This window comes from Paramormyrops kingsleyae, chromosome 15, assembly GCF_048594095.1.
Source record: "Paramormyrops kingsleyae isolate MSU_618 chromosome 15, PKINGS_0.4, whole genome shotgun sequence".
NCBI lineage: Eukaryota > Metazoa > Chordata > Actinopteri > Osteoglossiformes > Mormyridae > Paramormyrops > Paramormyrops kingsleyae.
The window spans coordinates 26,985,458-26,993,288 of record NC_132811.1 but is presented as its reverse complement, the minus strand read 5'-3'; the positions used below and the strand labels follow the sequence as shown (position 1 = coordinate 26,993,288).

The window sequence follows — 7,831 nt, the reverse complement described above, 5'->3', positions numbered from 1 at the left end:
GATGGACATGGTCAGAAACAATGCTCAGGTAGACCGTGGCATTTAAACGATGCCCAATTGGCACTAAGGGGCCTAAAGTGTGCCAAGAAAACATCCCCCACACCATTACACCACCACCACCAGCCTGCACAGTGGTAACAAGGCATGATGGATCCATGTTCTCATTCTGTTTACGCCAAATTCTGACTCTACCATTTGAATGTCTCAACAGAAATCGAGACTCATCAGACCAGGCAACATTTTTCCAGTCTTCAACTGTCCAATTTTGGTGAGCTCGTGCAAATTGTAGCCTCTTTTTCCTATTTGTAGTGGAGATGAGTGGTACCCAGTGGGGTCTTCTGCAGTTGTAGCCCATCCGCCTCAAGGTTGTGCGTGTTGTGGCTTCACAAATGCTTTGCTGCATACCTCGGTTGTAACGAGTGGTTATTTCAGTCAAAGTTGCTCTTCTATCAGCTTGAATCAGTCGGCCCATTCTCCTCTGACCTCTAGCATCAACAAGGCATTTTCGCCCACAGGACTGCCGCATACTGGATGTTTTTCCCTTTGCACACCATTCTTTGTAAACCCTAGAAATGGTTGTGCGTGAAAATCACAGTAACTGAGCAGATTGTGAAATACTCAGACCGGCCCGTCTGGCACCAACAACCATGCCACGCTCAAAATTGCTTAAATCACCTTTCTTTCCCATTCTGACATTCAGTTTGGAGTTCAGGAGATCGTCTTGACCAGGACCACACCCCTAAATGCATCGAAGCAACTGCCATGTGATTGGTTGATTAGATAATTGCATTAATGAGAAATTGAACAGGTGTTCCTAATAATCCTTTAGGTGAGTGTATATATGTATATGTATATATATATATATATATATATATATATATATTATTTGAGAATTGTAAATGTTTAGACAGAGCATGATCCCTGATGCCATTTTCTTTGCACTTTTTCTTTGAAGCTGAGTTTCAACGGTTGAAATAAAGATAAAAATGTATTTATTTCTTGTTTTTCTTATTTTGTTATCTCTCTAATTTTTGCATTGCTTTAGCTCTGCACTGCTACTTTCATTTGCTATTTCATTTTCATAAGGAAAGTCATATGCAGCTGGTTCAAACAGAATGAGTAAAATCTATGCCAATGTGAATTGCACATTTAAACCTTAATACCATTCCATAACAATTTGATAACGTTTTTATTTCATCTTCAGAAATACAAGGGAAACTAAAAGATGGATTACTGTTTACACTTTATATTTTAGCGGACTAAAACTATTGTAGATTTAGTCGACTAAAACTAGACTAAAACAAAAACAATTTAGATGACTAAATTATGACTAAAACTAAATGACATTTTCGTCAAAAGACTATGACTAAAACTAAATCAAAATTTGCTGTCAAAATTAACACTGAGGCCCAGAAGCAACAGCCGATCAAGACAATGTGTGTGTCCGTGAGCACCTGTGTGTGTCAGCGCGCTGGTGTTCATAAGGTTTCTCCATGTAAATGTCTAGTAGTGTGTGTGGGGAGCCACAGCCCCGCCCACCCAAGACATGAAGCTGACATGGAGGAGACCCGGGCCCCAGACATCCCGAGTCCCCCAGGGCACGGGAACCCCAGGAGGATCACCGCAGGGACAATTGCAGCCCCCACCCAGAAAAGGGCAGAGGAGTGCTCCGGAGGGGGGCCATCCGGCAGCCACATCGCAGGAGCCCCAGGGGGCCGTGGCGGCGAGCCTGCAGGTACCGCCGGCAGCCGGCCACACCAGGGCAGACCGGACCCGGGCCCAGAGATCCAAGGGCCCCCCCACCCCCCAGCTGGGGCCCGACAGAGCCGGGAGGGCTCCGGGAGGGCCAGGCCCCACCAGGCAACCGCCGAGAGTGAGCCAGCACACACCAGAGCATCCAACCCCGGACATCAAGAACCACCAACGCATCGGCAGGTGGAGTCTAAGACCCTACCTGACACATGCGTATAGACAAACAGGCGCACACATACACAAGCATACATTCCCACCCTCATGCACACATAAACAAATGTTCACCCAATGAACGCCGTACACACACTCACACTTCCCATATATACTCTATTCTCTGAGATCCAGGCACCACCACCCCCAGAGGGGCAATCTGCCACCAGACCCCGGAGATGGACCCCTTTTTTTTCCTTTGGTGTGGGGACCAGAAGATCACCCCGGACTCCGCAGCAGCCGAAAAGCCCACCAGCCCAGACCCCGACCGGACGGCCCCCAGCTCCAGATGGCGAACAGAGAACGGGGGTGTAAAAAGACCCCATGCTTCCCTACGCCCACTCATATGTGGTGTTGGTGCATGTTGTTCTAAAGTGCTTTAAAACAGGGGAAGGGCATGCACTAACCACTCTCTGTCAATCAACAGCTGGTGTCAGCTCGGCCCCTCCGCAGAACCCTCAGTGTCTATGTGCGACTTAAAATTGAGAAGTGGGCACTGGCACCAGAGGTAAGGCTGAGTGAACAGACCGCCCTCTGGATGCCATTCCGTGTGCCCACCCCCAAGGCCCTAAATGTATGTGTCATGAGAGAGTAAGTAATGAGAGTGTCTAAGTTGTGATGTATGATTGAGATACAGGTGGTCAGGAGGGGACAGAGGAGGAATACCTCCCCTGCCTCCCAGCGACGCACCTGCACCTCAAAGTCCTACATGTGTGTTGGAGTGACGGAGCGGGAGGAGGGAAGCACTTAGGGATGGGGAGGAAAGGACTGGGGGGGGGGGGCAAGTACCCCCCCTCTGGAGCCAGCTCCCCCGCTGACCCCCATAAGCACCCCTGTTCCCCGAAATCCACCCAGGGCGGGGGGTCCAGGCCCATCCAGACCGGGGCCCAGAGCAGCGACACCACTGGGCACCACAGAGCCTGGGGCGGCCAACCGGACCCCACCACAGAGGAAAAACTACACCCACCCCACCATTCAGTCAACTCCCTGACTACATAAGACAACAGACATCCAGGTTGAGTCCATTATCCTCCTCTGTTGGATCCCCCCCCCCCCCCCCCCCGCAGAGTGGATACCCCTAAGGCACCTGCGGACAGATGGTAACAACCTCCCCGCCAGCTAAAGAGACCCCCAGCCTCACCGACGCGCCGAAGGCCCCCACGCCGGGGCCGGGCCCCAGTGCACACGCCAACCCACATCCCAGCGACACACCCAACAGGACCGAAGGCCCCCCAGCCCAGCCGGAACCGCAGCCCGGAGGCAGAGCGCCCCCAGAACCCCAAGCCCGCCCCGGACCCACCCAGGAGCAGCATGGCCGCCAGGCCGGTAACCTACGTCCACCGGCACAGGCGACCCTAGCAGCGCTGCATGCAGCCGCCAGAAAGACGCCACCTAAAAGCCATCCAGGCCAGGACCACAGCCCCAACGCCGAACCCCCCCAGAAACCCACCCCCAGGGAACCCCCAGACACCCCAAGCCCATATGCCCCCCCCCCCCCACGCCAGCAACAAAGACCAAAGCGGGACAAACCTGCGACCCCCCACCCCCACTAGGTCATGGAGCTGACCAAAGGAGCCCAGAGAGATTGATCTAATGTGGTGGCAGAAGCTGTAATGAGACTAATATGGTCCAGCAAACTGTCTCTATATTGGTTGATATTAAGATTATTTTTATTTTTCCAGTTCATGAGGACAGTCTTCTTAGCAATGCATAAAGCGGTGAAAGCCATGTGGATTGTGTTAATCTCTGTTGTGACACCGTCTAGGTCGCCCAACAAGCTGACTGAAGGAGAGTATGGGGGGTCGTTGGGGTCTTTATTAAGGTGCACATTGTGCTTGAAGACATGCTTGCATTACACGAGCATGCAGAATGAAGTGGCTCTTTGTGATTATTAACATGCAACAAGAACCTACTTTTCCTTAAGTTTAAAAAGTGCATTCGGAATGAAGTCACGCATACTCTACATTTAGTCTCGCTTGCTGAAGATGCTCTTGCAGCATGAAGCCGAAAAAACGTCATCAGCGTGCTACGTAGGTTAAAAAAAAAACGTCGCGATGGAGGAGGGAGCGAACGCACGGTAAAATTGCTAGTCGTGACTCCTTTTTTTCCCCAACGATTATGTGCAAAATAATACATACCCCATATCAATGAAATAATACGTACTTATTTAGTTTGTTATTTTTTAGAAACAACAACTTTTAGGTACGTCGCACATTTGGCTACGAACCCCATTTACAAAAAGCCGGGACACATTCTAAAAATTTAATAAAAACTAAAATGTTGTGCAGAAAAACATAGTTTTTAATTAGTAATGAACCACGACCCATGTTTGCAAGGCACCCCATGCTTCATGATACATAACACGGTATTAAACGTCACTACTTATGTAAATAATTAGTATATCTTGCATTACGTTAGATACAGTACTGATACAGTAGATAGACATTGGTGGGGATACATCACACCATCCAGACGTAATTCTACATCCTTGATCTTTACTTGCAGAGACTGCCTTTGGTGGATGATCCTTTTATACCCACCCTTGTTATCAAGTGTGCTAATTGAGGACCCTTCCAGAATGTTACTTGAAGGTTCCTCAATTAGAAGGTTAACTGATAACAGATGTGGGTATTGAGATTGGGTAAAAAGGAGCATCTGCCAAAGGCTCAGTCTCTGAACCCCAGTCCTACCATTAACACTTTACTGTTCTTTTCCACTGAAGGTGAAAGATTTACATTATATGAAGAGAAACAGAGTAATCCACACATTTCTTTTGCTTCATCAATTTATTGCAGTATGGTATGGATGCACATTTTTGTAGTTCTTCCTAGTTTTCTTATCTGTATTTTTTTCCCCTAGTAATGATAGTAATGCTGCAAATATTGAAGCAGCCAGATTCCTGCAACAGGCTGCAAGGTTACTGAGGGGGGAGTCTGCCTCTAGCCAGCCAAATTATTCTTCTGCTCAACCTGTGAGACATGAGCGTACCTTAAATCACACTCAACCAGAAGACGCTATTCAGAGAAACTTGGTGAGGCTCTTTCAGCCATATGACCGTGCAAGGGGGCAACGTTGAACATCTCAAAAACCCAGGAAGAGGCCAAGTATGGCAGAGACATGGACCCACACCTTCTTTTGCCTTGCGGACAAAGATGAAGATCATGTACCTCCACCAGAACGCAGCTTGGCTCTACAAACCATTGGTCTGGGAAGGAAAAGAATAACTTTTCCAGATAAAAATGGAACACATGAAGATCTCTGTGAGACTTTGCATTCTTTTTATCCACTGCTTAAGGATGCAGGAGGATTCCAAATTTTGAGGGGTTTCAGGAGCAAAGCCCTGCAGTCCATACCCATACCCACCAGTGGGTATAGTATTAAGTTCCTTCGGACAGAAAGTGGACTGAACCAGGCTGTGGCCTATGTCAGGCCACTACAGACTAGTATACCAATGATAGAGTTACAGGATTCCGATAAGGTTAGTTTTCAATAACTTATCTGTAATATTAATCTCATGTCTGTCTCTGTGTGTAATAGGAAAATTTATTGTGATTGATGTCTTTACATTTGATCCACAAATAGAAGCAGCACTTTCAATATCACACTTGTACTCAGTTTTACAAATATGACAAATGTTAATCTATTTCAGGTAGAAGCAGTGGCTATGTAAAAGTGCAAAACATGTGAGACTGAAATCCTGTTACAGGGCCTGGCACGACATATTCAATACTGCACAAGGTAAAATGCCAAATACAGAATAATTGGAGAACCTTAAAGGCTAGTTTTGCTAGAAGCCTCCTTAGGTCATCACTAACATGAGCATCTTCTTTAACCATTTTTGGTATACATTTTAAATTATCTATCTAGCTTACACATTCTTGGTGTGATATCCTTTGTAACTCATTCTGAAAATGTGTAATATGTAATGTAAATGTATAGTTTTTTTTTATTCTGGATTCAATATATTTGCTGTTTATGCAGTGTTCTCATTATTTTGGTAAGTTATATTTGTGTGTGCAAGTCTGTGTCGCAGTAATTATCTAACCATTTCCTAAATTTCCAAAGGACGCAGCCTGTGAGCAGTTTCACCTTGGAAGTCCTCTCTTCACCAGCAGAGGACGTGATAGTTTTAGAAACTGTGAATGAACCAGTGGCAGGTCCCAGTGGGTCCCCATCTCAGTCACTAATCCCGGCATCCACATCCACTGTGGTCCTCGGTGAACCAGCTGTGCCTACGTACAGGTATGATCCTAAAACATTATGACAACTGTCAAAAATTGCTTTTTGAAATTAAACATTAGTAATGGATTACAATATTGTTAATGATGTGTAAATGTACTTGAATAATAACTGGAAAAATGTTTATTGGCAGGGACTATGTTGATCTAATTTGCCCTGATGTTTGGAGTGGCTCAGACAATGAAGACCTTAACAGAGCAATAGAAGAGTCCTTGAAGGACCATCCCTGCACAAAGTGAGAGCAGTATTCCTCATAGTCCTAATAATCAGATTTTTAATATTTGTGTTCACAAAAGGTGAATAGTTCATGTCATGGAATTACTATTTAAATTACAGTGAATGTAAAGTAGTGCACTGTAATGTTTTTGCAAGGTTTTGTTTTCTTATTCTTTGCGCTTTTTTCTTTGCAATTAATGTTTCTCATTCTGCTATGTTTATGTACCATTTTCAATTTAACAAATTATTTTAAAACAATCAACATTTCTACCTTAGACTTAGGACAGACTTTTAAGACATCACTGAAAGGTAACCAACTTGGCACATGCCTGCCTCTATGTGTAGGCTTTACTGTACACCCATCAATTTTTCTTTTGTTCCATTCATCCATACTTTTCTTTCCTTCCTTTCTTGTCCTCCCTTCCTCTGCCACACTCAAAAACACAACCACACATGATACACACTCATCCCATTACTAAACCCTGAAAATTTTCTTTTCTTAGTTTACAAGACATTCTGCTTTCACTGAGAAAAGACATTAACACAGATGAGGTTCTTCGATTTAGCATAAACCGCAAAAATGTCTGGGATGGAACCATACATGGAATGAGGCGGCCAAATTTCTCTGTGAAGAAACGGATAGACATAAAATTCACAGATGATGATGGAAATTCAGAAGGAGCAGTGGATATGGGAGGGCCAATGCGAGAGTTTTTCAGACTTGTTCTACAACACATAAAACTTGGCCCAATGTTCACTGGCCCAGAAAATGAGCGAGTCTTGTGTTGTCATGCGCCATGTAAATATTATGGACACTGGACACATCTTTTGTGTTAACTTTTGTCCAGGTGATTTGTCAATAATCTGTTCTGTGTTCTCTGTTTCAATGCTAGCACTCCGAGACAACAGCTACTTTTACACAGGACAGCTAATAGCCATGAGTATACTGCATGGAGGACCCTCCCCAAATTTCTTTTCTCCAGTATTATATCAAGCTGTAGTGGCGGGAGCAGATGGCATGCAGGCTGACATTGGGGACATACATGACCCTGAAACCGAAAGCTATCTGTTAGAGGTAAAAGGCGACACAGTAAAAAATGTGAACCATTTTCATATTGCTTGATATGTGGTAGTCTTTTTTACATAATTTATTAGTCAGTATAAATAAATATGAATGCTTGTTTTATTCCTTACTCAAAAATATTACATTAAACAGTTGTATTATAACATGTCATGGTCTTTGTTATATAACGTGCAGATTTTAGGAGCACAATGTAAGGAAGATATAGATCGTGCTGTGGAGAAATGTGCAAACCTACTGTCATTAGCGGGATGCCTCAGGACCATTACACTTGTCAACAAAAATGAGGTTGTGCAAGATGTCATCAATTGGATTGTTCTTCAACGGACAAGA

The 7,831-nt window shown here is 45.0% G+C and overlaps 1 long non-coding RNA gene across 1 annotated transcript; it reads left to right on the top strand.

The window, feature by feature from the left end:
- The first annotated feature begins 6,030 nt into the window (after nt 1-6,030).
- LOC140578461 (uncharacterized) lies at nt 6,031-7,447 on the top strand. Its single transcript, XR_011982638.1, has 3 exons — nt 6,031-6,204; nt 6,335-6,436; nt 7,311-7,447. It is a non-coding gene; the product is annotated as an uncharacterized lncRNA (long non-coding RNA).
- The last annotated feature ends 384 nt before the right edge of the window (nt 7,448-7,831 follow it).